The sequence below is a fragment of the Canis lupus genome, chromosome 24 (genome assembly GCF_011100685.1).
Source record: "Canis lupus familiaris isolate Mischka breed German Shepherd chromosome 24, alternate assembly UU_Cfam_GSD_1.0, whole genome shotgun sequence".
Classification (NCBI taxonomy): domain Eukaryota; kingdom Metazoa; phylum Chordata; class Mammalia; order Carnivora; family Canidae; genus Canis; species Canis lupus.
Genome location: NC_049245.1, coordinates 25,307,731 through 25,320,613, shown reverse-complemented (window position 1 = coordinate 25,320,613; position 12,883 = coordinate 25,307,731). Strand labels below are relative to the sequence as shown.

General features: G+C 38.7%; 1 protein-coding gene and 1 pseudogene across 1 annotated transcript in view; one reads left to right on the top strand and one right to left on the bottom strand.

Annotated features, from left to right (window-relative positions):
- Positions 1-12,883, bottom strand: part of PHF20 (PHD finger protein 20) — a 195,742-nt gene that overhangs the window by 62,641 nt on the left and 120,218 nt on the right. The window lies entirely within an intron of this gene.
- On the top strand, positions 11,493-11,822 carry LOC119877477 (annotated as a pseudogene).

The window sequence follows — 12,883 nt, the reverse complement described above, 5'->3', positions numbered from 1 at the left end:
ACATCTTTATAGTACTTAAGCAGAAAAACAAAACAAAGCAAACCTGTAAACCCAACATTCTATACCCAGTGGAAATAATCCTTCAAGATTGAAAGTTAGGGACACCAGGGTGGCTCAGCGTTTGAGTGCCTGCCTTTGGCCCAGGGCATGATCCTGGAGTCCCAGGATCGAGTCCCACATCAGACTCCCTGCACAGAGCCTGCTTCTCTCTTGCCTATGTCTCTGCCTCTCTCTCTGTGTCTCTCATGAATAAATAAAATCTTTTAAAAAAAGATTGAAAGTTAAAAAAAAAAAAAAAAAAGATTGAAAGTTAAATAAAGTTGTTCAGATAAACAAAACCAGAGGAATTTGTCACCAGGAAACCTGCACTATAAGAAAAACTACAGGAAAATTTTTAGGGTGAAAAGAAATCTTCAGGAAGGTATGTAGAACTGGAAATGGTAAATATGTACATACATAAGCCTCTTTAAAAAAAAAAAAAGCCTCTTTTGTCTTCCTCATCAATTATCAAGAGCAAAAATTATTAGGCTGTAATTAGGCTGTATTAGGCTGTATTGTGGGTTTATAGCATATATAAATATATCATGAGACAGGTAGAACATAAAAGAGGGAAGGATTAATGGGCTACACATTTTATATAAAGTGGTTCAATATTAAAAGTAAACTGTGGGGATCCCTGGGTGGCGCAGCGGTTTGGCGCCTGCCTTTGGCCCAGGGCGCGATCCTGGAGAACCGGGGATCGAATCCCACGTCGGGCTCCTGGTGCATGGAGCCTGCTTCTTCCCTCTGCCTGTGTCTCTGCCTCATTCTCTCTCTCTCTCTGTGACTATCACAAATAAATAAAAATTAAAAAAAAAAAAAAGTAAACTGTGAAAAGGTAAGGATATATATCATAATCCGTACAGTAACCTCTAAAACAAATGCTAAGAAGTACCGCTAATAGATAAATTAAAATGAAATTTAAAAAAGAAATCAATTAACCTAAAAAAACAGGAAAGATGGAAAAGAACAAGACACAGGGTAAACAGAAAACAAAAAGTAAATTGGTAGATCTAAAAGCAGCAATATCAATAATTACATTTATGTAAACAAACTACACATTGCAGATTAAACCAAAATCCGGGATCCCTGGGTGGCGCAGCGGTCTGGCGGCCTGCCTTTGGCCCAGGGCGCGATCCTGGGGACCCGGGATCGAATCCACGTAGGGCTCCCGGTGCATGGAACCTGCTTCTCCCTCTGCCTATTGTCTCTGCCTCTCTCTCTCTCTCTGTGTGTGACTATCATAAATAATAAAAATTTTTAAAAAAATCCAACTAGGTACATACTATCTACAAAGGACACACCTTGAATTTAAAGACACAGTTATGTTGAAAGAAAAGTGGCAGCAATAGGTACACCATGCATACAGAAAGCAAAGATAGCAAAAGTACCCGTAGTAGTATCACATAAGGCAGACTTCAAGTCAAAGCCTATTACCAAAGATAGCATATTTCACATTACAAAGGGGACAATTCATCCAGAGGACACAACGATGATAAATGTCTATGCCCCTAATAACAAAACTTCAAAATACATGGAAGCAAAACTGACAGAATTCTTTGGAGAAATAGACAAATAAATCCACAATCATGGTTAGAGGATTTTAAACATCCCTCTCTTGGTAACTGATAGAATTAGATTTAAAAAAAAAAAAACAAAAACAAAAACAAAATCAATGAAGATATACGTTAGAAAAATATCAATCACCTTGACCTAATTGACATATATAGAACAGATACATAATAGCAGAACACACATTTTTTTCTTTCAAGTGTATATGGAACATTCACCCAGACAGATCATATGCTGAGCCATAAAATAAGTCCCAACAAATTTTAAAAGCCTGAAATCCTACAAAGTAGTTCTGTGGCCAAAATGGAATTACATTACAAATCAGTAATAAGGTATCTTTAAAAAACTGCAATACTTAGAAATGAAACCACACACTTCAAAGTAACCCATTATCAACAAATAAATCACAATAGACCTTGAATTGAATGAAATGAAAATACAACATATCAAAATTTGTAGGAGGTAGGTAAAGCAGTGCTTAATTAGAAATTTCTAACTTTAAATGCTAATACTGGAAAAGAAAATCTAAACCAATGACCTAAGTTTCTAGGAAATGTAAAGGAAGAAAAATAAGATCAGAACAGAATTTTTAAAAAACCCAAAAAATAAAAAATAAAAAAAAAGAGAAATCAATAGTATTTTTAAAAGACTGAAATTAAGGTAAAACATTGGTTCTCTTTGAAACCATCAACAAATTCATAAATCTCTAGCTATACTTATCAAAAGAGAGGGAACACTAACAATATCAGAAATGAAAAGGATATAGCATTAAAATTATAAGGTAGAAAAAAACAGCATTAAAAAAGTCCATTTCTTTAATTCACAATCAAAGCAGAAGCCAAAGTATATGTAGAAGAGGATTAAGTTAACACTAAATAGGAACCTGCCACAGTAGAAAATCTCTTGTAACTCAGCAAGAGGAGAAGTCGGTTCTGTCTTCATACTGTTTTCTCCCATTGACTTGCAGTTCAACTCCAAGCCTGCAGCCCCCAATCCATCACCAAAGGAGTGGCAAGTCAATGCAGATGAGACCTGGCCAGCTTCCAAAGGAGATTTCAACTGACCTAGAAGAAAAAAAGAAAGCCTAGGGAACATATATATATAATCAACCAAAAGTTCTACAGCAGACTAAGATATCTAGAGACTTTTTAGAGGAAGCCATTTACCTCACAGCACAAAAGAATACATTCACAGGTTCCAGCACATATAGCCAGAGCTATGAGCATCTCAAAGAAAAAGTCCAATAGGAGATCAAAGCAAATAGAGGATTTTCTGGAAGTGTTGACAAAAAGGCAGAAGCACTGGAGAGAGATGGTACCAGAAACACAGAGGACTCTAAGTACTATACCTCCAACCCAACATTCAGACATATACAAGTAAAAGCAATCACAAACATGTACAGAAAGTTTGTCTATTGAATCACCAATGAAGAACAGTATAAGAAATACTGCAACCCATTCAAAAACTTAATTTCAACACCATCTAAAACTTGTGGAAGGTAGTATACAATGATTTAGATTGGTTCTCACTAGACAGACAAGCTAGCAAGACAATTCTAGGACAAACTGACTCACCTTCTTTCAGATTCCTTGGTACTGGATGATGTGTTTTGCAAAGGGGTCAGTATTAACTGTATCAACCAAATCTGATACAACCAAGTCAGGATCTAGGATCTCGTGCGTCCCATTAGTGGACAGCCTGGAGGACCGTCTCCTTGTTAAGTCTTTGTCAGTGTTTTCCGAATAGGTTTTTGACTTTTCCTGGGCTATAAACCATTAAGAGAGTTATAGTCAAAAACCCAAGAAGAAATAACTCTGCTATTCCAGATTTCTGGGCTGATTACCTCCATAAGAGCTTTATAGAAACTTCCAGAATATTAAACCAGTGGTAAAAGGAAATATCTTCTTTTAATTTATAGTTTTAAGTAAAGGCAGTCCCTCTGGCCAGGATAGAATCATCCTTATTCATGGTCTGAATATCTCTTTTAAGGTCATTGCTCCAATCTTGACAACTAAGTTTTATTTTGGGGCTTCCCAACTTAAAAAGTTTATGTACTAATCTCCAAAGTCAACAAGGTTTATAAAGCCTTAGAACTATCACACACTGTTTTTTGGAGCCAAAGTATTTTTTTTATCAATAAATAGCATTTCTAAAGTTTCATTCCACATATGAAATCTGTCCCTTCCTAAGCCATTAAATTTCCAATGGAAATGTAGTTTATGAGTATGAGGAGACACCACTGAATGCAACATTAATATAGTTTGTGCTTTGGGATTTATTTTTCTTCAAGCAAAATTCCTTCTTATCCAACCCAAACCATATACATTAGCTCCTGTGATCAAAAACATTAGAGCCTATATATAGGGAATAGGAAACATGAATACAGGGGAGGCTGACTCAATCAACATCAAGTTCTAGCCACACATACATAAACTGGAAACTCACATGAATTTTTGTCAAGCCGGGGACGTTTTAATGGGACTTCACTTCCTTTTGATATTTTCCGCCTTCTCAACTCCAGTGTTATTGGTTGCAAAGTTTGAGAGTTTGAATCCACAGCTATAGTGTATATAAAACCACACAAAAGAAGTTATATAATTTCTTCATGTCTAAACCTCGTGATTATATATAAATAAAACACATACACACACACTTGCATGGTAAACAATCAAAGGGCTAATAAGAAAACAGAAGTATAATGGGTGAGAAACTACTTCTTTATGAGATGCTAACAACCTGTAGATTGACCTCCTTCATCTCTCTCCCTTTTTTAAGATTTATTTATATATTTAAGTAATCTCTATTGGGTAAAATGGGACTTGAAGTCATGACCCCAAGATCTCTTTAATACTAAGCCCCAGGGATGCCTGAGTGGCTCAGAGGTTGAGCATCTGCCTTTGCTCAGGGCGTGATCCTGGGATCCAGGATCGAATCCCACATCAGGCTCCCTGCATGGAGCTGCTTCTGCCTATGTCTCTTCCTCTCTCTGTCTCTTGTGAATAAAATCTTAAAAAAAAAAATTAAAAAAAAAATACTAAGCCCCAACATGACTACTTTTTTTTTTTAAGATTTTATTTATTTAGGGGCGCCTGGCTGGCTCAGTTGGTTAAATGTCTGCCTTCAGCTCAGGTCATGGTCTTGGAGTGGAGTGCTGGGATCCAGCCCTGCTTCAGGCCCCCTGCTCAGCGGGAATCTGCTTCTCTTTCTCCCTCTGCTCCTCCTCCCACCTCTTACCCGCCCCCACCCCCACATGCCCCTTCCTTATGCTTGCTCTCTCAAATAAATAATCTTTAAAAAAAATATTTAAAATTTATCTTAGAGAGAAAGCATGAGAGGTGGGGGTGGGGGTAGCAAGGGGACAGGAAGAAGTAGAATGCCCCTGAGCAGGGAGCCCTACAATATGGGGTTCCATCCAGGACCCTGGGATCATGACCTGAGCCAAAGGCAGACAGTTAACTGACTGAGCCACCTAGGCACCCCCAACATGACTACTTTAAAAATATGAAGATACAAGGCCAATAAAAAAGTAATTTTTATCACCATCAAAACTTGACTTATCCAGGGATGCCTGGGTGGCTCCGCGGTTGAGCATCTGCCTTTGGCTCAGGGCATGATCCCAGAATTCAGGGATTGAGTCCCACATCAGGCTCCCTGCATGGAGCCTGCTTCTCCCTCTGCCTATGTCTCTGCTTCTCTCTCTCTCTCTCTCTCTCTCATAAAAAAATAAATAAATAAATGAAATCTTTTCTTTAAAATCTTAATAGAAAAAAACTTGATTTATCCAATACTCAGGAAATCCAGTATTCAGGCTAATTCCTAAGATGTATACCTGGGACTACAGCTTGAGTATTGTTTTCAATCTCTACTTGCTAAATTAGTTAGCTTGGCATTGGTTTTAGTTATGAGGGACCAAACAGAATGTCAACATTTATAAGCTCTTAAAAACAATTCCAGAAAAATCTCAGGAGACTATGCTATTTGATAGTCAGCAAGGTTGCTGATCCCAACAAATCCAGCTCTGACATAATTTAGCAGTGCAGAAACTAAATCCTTGGCTAGTACTCACTATTTTTAAACCCAATATTTTTTCATCAATATTTTTTTAAAGATTTTATTTATTTATTCATGAGAGACAGAGAGAGAGAGAGAGAGAGAGGCAGAGACCCCAGGCAGAGGGAGAAGCAGGCTCCATGCAGGGAGCCCAACACAGGACTCGATCCCAAGCCCCCAGGATCACGCCCTGCGTTGAAGGCAGTGCTAAAACGCTGAGCCACCTGGGCTGCCCTTTTCATCAGTTTTTTTAGGATTTTATTTATTTATTTATTTATTTGAGAGACAGACCGACAGCATGAGAGGGGTGGAGGGGAGGGGCAGAGGGAGAGGGACAAGCAGGCTCCTGCTGAGCAGGGAGCCCAATATGGGGGCTCGATTCCAGGACCTTGGGATCATGACCTGAGCTAAAGGCATAGACGCTCAACCAACTGAGCCACTCAGGCACCCCTGAAACCCAACATTTAGGAAACTCTCCCAGTCATGAAAGATGAGAATGCAAAAAAACAGAAGAAAAAAACAAAAGAAATGAAAGTAGGAAGCTTTGGGGGGAAGGCAGGGCTAAGGGGTCTAATGAAGGCTGAAGGGAGAAAGAGGAAGAAAGGGGGAAGGGGTAGAGTGGGGCACAGAGGGCTGTGGGTTTGGGGAATGGGGAAGACGACTCACTGAAGCCCAGAAGCTTGAGATCGGCCATGTTGAAAGGCCCAAAAAGAGACAGGGCTGAGCTCTGAGGAGGCAAACCTAATGAGTATGCTGAACTCTTTGGCTCTTCCTGTATTCAATTATTCCCAATGTGCCAACATTATTTTGTTCCAAGTGGTGAGAACTTGGAAATCATACACATTCCAAATAAAACACAAATACAAACAACTCTCCCTAAAAAGCTCAGATTCTATTCCAATCAAATCCATAAAAATTTAGAGAGCCCAATGCTCTACTGGGTCAACGAACTTATTCCAAACAATTTCAAAAGGAGATTTGAACTACATATAAGATATTTGGTTAGCATTCTTCACTTTGATACCACATACAAACCAGGGCCTGACTACACAGAACATTAGTGTTCCCAAACTCTTCTTATGGTAAGAATCATCTAGGAAGGATGTTAACAATTCCAGAGATTCTGACTGGGACAAATGCCTCAAGCAAACCTGGAAAACACCATTTCTCTATTATATCAATCCTATCTGGCATGAAATCTTACACTTATGAAATGAAAGCAATAAACTGAATGCCCCCCCCCCCAACTTTTTCAGTCTGAGCAAGTAATGTGGCTTCAAAGGAGCAGTTGGCCAAAGTTGAGTACGACGACCCCAGCACATATTTCCCAAGGGTACAAGCCACAGCGATGAACAGCTAAAGGGGAATCCATTTCAGAGCATTCACTTCCCATATATATGTTTTCCAAAGCTGAGATGAGGACACATCATACTTCTACCAGTTTTCATTTTCTACCCCCCTCCTTACATAAATGCCCTTCTCCCACTTAATTAAAAACACCTGCCTAGGGGATCCCTGGGTGGCTCAGTGGTTTGGTGCCTGCCTTTGGCCCGGGGCACGATCCTGGAGTCCCGGGATCGAGTCCCACGTCGGGCTCCCGGTATGGAGCCTGCTTTTCCCTTTGCCTGTGTCTCTGCCTCTCTCTCTCTCTATGTCTATCATGAATGGATAGATTAAAAAAACAAAACAAAACAAAAGACCTGCCTAACATCTTCCTACATATTACCCTGGTACACTGCCCGGGGGTTTAAAACCTCCAGACTTTGTCCACTGGAGTTCCTCATTGAACACGGAACTCAGAGTAAGTTTCTCCAATTCTCCCAAGTATGGTTTACAACTAGTACCATTCTCCAGGCACCTGGGTGGCTCAGTGGATGAGCGTATGCCTTCGCTCAGGTCGTGATCCCAGGATCCTGGGATCAAGTCCCACATTGTGCTCCCCACAAGGAGCCTGCTTCTCCCTCTGCCTATGTCTCTACCTCTCTCTGTGTGTCCTCTCATGAATAATAAATAAAATCTTAAAAAAAAAAAAAAAAACTAGTACCATTCTCAGTGCAAGGAAAAGAAAGTCAATTCATTATGGATGGCCTTGGGCAATTGGGGTTTAATTCTCTCCCAGAACCCCGTGGAGAAAGCCAGTGAATTGAGGCCAGTGCTGTCCAACAGAAATATAACAAGAGCTACAAATGCAAGTCACATGTGCAATTTTCAAATTTTTACTTTGAAAAGTGAATTTAAAGAATATATTCTATTTAACACAGTACAGCCAAAACCATTTTGACATGTAATCAACATAAAAAATTATTAATAAGACATTTTAACGTTTTTTTGTACCTAGTATTTGAATTCCAGAGTATATTTTACACTCACAGCACATCTCAATTCAGACCACCCACATTTCAAGTGCTCAACATCCCATGTGGCTAGTGACTACCATACTGGGTATTGCAGGTGTAGGCCATAATTAGGCCTAGAGACAATTCCAGCATGCTCAGCTTTTGAGAGCAAAACTCAGTTACAACAACTGAAGGATGGAGGTGGCTTAATTCATGTGGGAAGGAATCAATCTATATCTAATTTCCTACCTTAAAATTAGAACACAGACGTTAGGGTATCCCTCTTGGGTCCCCTCCCTCCTCAGGAGCTTTGTACTATCCCTTTGCTATCACTCAATAAAACGTAAAAATCAAACTCAGATGTGAGAAGGCTGTCTCCTGGGAATGAGTACTAATATCTATTTTAAGTAAATTAAGGCAGACTTTTTTCCCATAGAAATTAAGTCTGATGTAGCTGCCTGGATTGATAGGACTCACTTCGTATTTCACATCATGCAGGACCAATGAATGAGCTAACTCTGTAGTTTCTGCAGTTTTAATGAAAATCTATGTCATATTTTATATTTTAAATATATCATTTGCAGCTATTTAAACTTGTGAGAAAAAATAGATATCACTCTAAAATGTACTAAAGGATTCATTTTTCAATATTCATGTAGGAGATATGCAAGCAAGAATGTGTGAAGCCCACTGCCCAGATTATCATAGCCTGCATTCATTCAGTCTAGCAATCCTGAGGGTTCTTCATGCCACTGAACTGATCTAGAGAAGGAGTGTTTGACCTAGGAAGAAATTCAGGATGTGTTTTACTGTTGGTTGTTCTTGAAAAATTCCAAATTTCAACTTTTTAAAAATAGCTATACATTCTTTCCTAAATCTGTACCTTTGAACTTTTACCGATTAGCCATCTCAATTTTTTATTTAGACTGTGAAAATGTCCAATTCATAAACAATCTCCAGAGAGTTCAACTTCACAACGCACCCCATGTTTCCCCTAGGTCCAGTGTTCTTTAATCCCAGTCCTTTGTCAAGAACCCACATCTAATTACTTCTTCCTCTTTCAGGTCTCTCAGGAAAACTACTTATTTCCTAATCCCTGTTCTACTAAGCTTACTTAAACTGAGATCATTCAAATAGGCACAGGGAAAAGCCTTAGCTTACTAGGTTTTACCATATAAGCTGAAGCATCTAGCGAACAGTTATGTACCACCCCAGAGAAGCTTAGTAGTCAAGGACATGTTTTCCGACTTACATTCATCTGGATACATGCCTCCCTTAAAATCCAACTCCACAGACACAACTTGTTTTCAGATCACAGGATGATTCAGTCAGTCACAAAAATGAAGAACTGAAGTATGGAAGTGATAAAGAACTACCAAGAGTCCAAGAAGAAAACACTGGCATTGCCCAATACAGACACCCACCCCCCCTAGTAAACTCACCAGTAGGAGCTATGGAAGGGGGCCTGCCTCGTTTTCGTTTGGCTCCCTCAAGTTTTTCTTGTGGACTCTCACCAATGTCCATTTTCATGTTTTTAATCCACTTGAGCATCTCCAGAGTACTCTCTGTCATTTTCTGAAATATTCTCCTTATCTTCCTTCTCGTTCTTGGGAAGGCTTTTCTCAGACACCTTCCCTTTTCAGAACAGATTAACTTTCCTTCTTTATCAGGCTGCTTGGGTCGCTTTTCTGTCTTTAAGGCTTTGTCCTCTTTGTCATTCTTCACATTGACAGTGGCTTTTCTTTGCTCTTTAAACTTCTCTCGTTTATCAGGAGATGATGGAAGACTTTTGTGATCTGTTTCTTTAGGCCTAGCATTACCCACAATATTCTAAAATGAGCAAAATAGCGATGAAACACACTTTGTGATTACTTGCAAATATTAAATCAGATGACTTTTTTTTGCAAACTTATGAAGACAAATTAAAACAAGACATATGCTATGTCACATAATGGGAAGAACCACTAAAAATATCCATCCATACTCTGAAGCTTGAGAACCGATCCTGAATTTAAAAAAAAAAAGGTCAGGTTCAATTCTTTCTGAGATAGAGTGATCTCCCATATTTTGATTAATAAGTCACTAGATAATTAAAGGGACAAATACCCCAGTGACCTCTTCTGCAAAGCAATCTTTCTGACAGAGGTATTCTAAGAAAATGCCTCCAAGCTACACCTTTCTAACCCCAAGCATGACTACACAGACCCAGGGCCTTTCAGAGGCCCGGCTCAGTTTGCCAGTGGATGCTAATGCCCTGCGTAGAGAAGAACACAAACTAGTAACTGGAGGCTGAACAGGAAAGCTATAAAGACTGTCCAACTCAGAAGCAGGGTCTTTGTTTCCTCAACCAGGTAGAGACTGTGCCCAATCCAACAAAGGTACCTACTGTGCTCCTGAACTACTAAGTTTTTGTCCACTGAACAGAAGTACTACTTCTTGGTTACTTTCCTCCTAAATAACTTTTTAAAGAATTCATTCTAAAAACCTGTGTCCTAGTAGGACTGTCTCATAATAAATCCAGCTCTGAAAGCTCTGGACTTTCTAAAACTACAATTAAGTTTGTGTATGTATCTCTCTTCCAAGACCTCTAGAGAACCACCATATCATGTTCACGTGGAATTCCCAGCACCTAGCACACACAAGACACACAGATCTCTCCCTAAAGCTGGAAGCAGTGCCTAAATATTCAGGGAATAAATGTCTAATTTGTCTCATCAGGAAAAATAATAAGCAAGGAGAATCCTTGTGATTAGAGCCTAGAAGGAAATATTTTTTCAAGCCCCCAAATTTTCTGAAAGCAGGTTTGAGAACAAGCACTCCTCAGTAACTGCTGGCAGAACTACAAATTATAACCACCCTGGTGGAGAGAAAAAACATGTTACCAGTTTGTGTCAAAAGATTAAAAGTTTATACTTTTGAACTAGAATGAATTCCTAGAAATGGAATTTTCTAACAGAATAATTGGATTTGTACATCCAGATTTACAAATATCCTTATAAGTGACCATTAGGTAATTAGTTACACACAGTACAGTTATAGGCATATTACAGAAGCCATATTCTCATTCACTATTAAGAACTTAAGAAAATGTTATTTCGTTAAAAGAGCAAGATATACCCCCTTTAGAACAAAAAGAGAGCAAAATGTAAAACAGTAATACACTATATGACCCCAGTTTTGAAAATATATTTAACAAAAAACACAGGATATACACCAATATGCTAAAAGCAATTGTATTTAGACAACAGAATTATATCATTTTTATTTTCTTTGTGCTTTTCTATAGTTTACAAATTTTCTACAGCTAATGTATTATTTTTATAACTTCAAAAAAATGTTTCTAATATATAAATTATCAAAACATTTAGAGGAGTATGATGACACAGAAAAAAACCTCAATCTATTCTAATAATACATGAAGAAAGCTTTAAAAGTTGTCTGCAACAGATATTTTTAAGAAGTTAAAGCTTTGGAGATGCATGACCATCCACTGCCATGGCCAGACCAGGGGCTACTTTCCACCACTTGGGTAGCTTGACTAGAGCCTTAGGCTTGGCCTCCTACAAGATGCAGGGCCCCCAGTTTCCAGATGCCTAGGGGAAGGAGCTCTTCGACAAGGCCAAAAAACACCACTTCTTACACAGCCTGGCCCTGTTAGGGGTGCCCTGTTGCAGAAAGGCCCTGGGGGCCGGGTTACTCCTGTCTGGAACGACTTTATTCTGCACCAGCTTTTACCATTAGGCAGAATAGAGACTCAGCATCCATACTTTGGCCCCTGTGGAAGGAAGACTGCTAATCTTGGGCTGGCTTATCTTGGCTCTCTGAGCTTCCTTGTATTTAATTTTTGAGTACTTTTTTAAGAGTTGAAGCAGGGAGGGGATTAAAAGAGAAAGGCATATTTAAAAAAATAATAATAAAAAGAACCCTAGATTCTTAGAGTTAAAGAGAACTGAGAAGTCATTTACCCAAATACAATGCTGTCTTGGAAGAAAAAAACAAACACAAGCAGGAACCATGGACCTATACCTGACCACCTTGCAGGTCGGAGGTGAGGTGAGACACTCACGGATAGCTGGGGATTGGGAACAGAAGCACCCACAAATCCACACTGGGTAAGGTGCTCATCTCAAACCCAAAGCCCCACAAGTGCTACCAATTTATTCAGTGTGGCAGAGTAAACAGCTGAATGTTATCTAGACTTCCATTTGGGGAGGTTCTAGATACAATCTGACAATTCTGAACAAGTTATTAATATAGTCCTCTATCTATATTAACTCATTCCACAAACTCAATAGAAAAATTGCCAAATTTAAAAATTGCCAAAATAACACTTTATTTATTTTAAAAATTTTAAGTAACCTCTACACTGCATGTGGGGCTCAAACTCACAACTCTGTGATCAAGAGTCACATATTCTGATTGAGCCAGGCACTCCATAAAATAACATTTTAGAGTATTATACAGTAGCTCCTTAGATGCCTGAGGGACAAATAATCACAGAGAAAACACCTTCAGGGCTAAAGCTTTATAACTGTTTCAATTTTCTGAGAAGGAAGGCTGGCAAAAGGCAAAAACATTAAGGCTACTTTTTAAAGATATCATTTATCAAAAAAATGAAATCATAATCCTTTGAAGTCATCAAGTATATGTACAGAAGAATTTACTAAAATTTGTGATAAGTAGAAGTATTTGATCATAAGAAAAGACCCAACAAGCTCAAGCATCACCAAATACTGTCACATCAACAACTACCCATAGAGGTAACAATTAGTAACAATCAGAAGTTTTAAGAAATCAATATTCAAATTTTGATCTTGCTTTCCCCTCACCTATTTCATTAAGGCATAAACATGAAAAAGACTAAAGGGGAAAAAAGTATGAAAAGA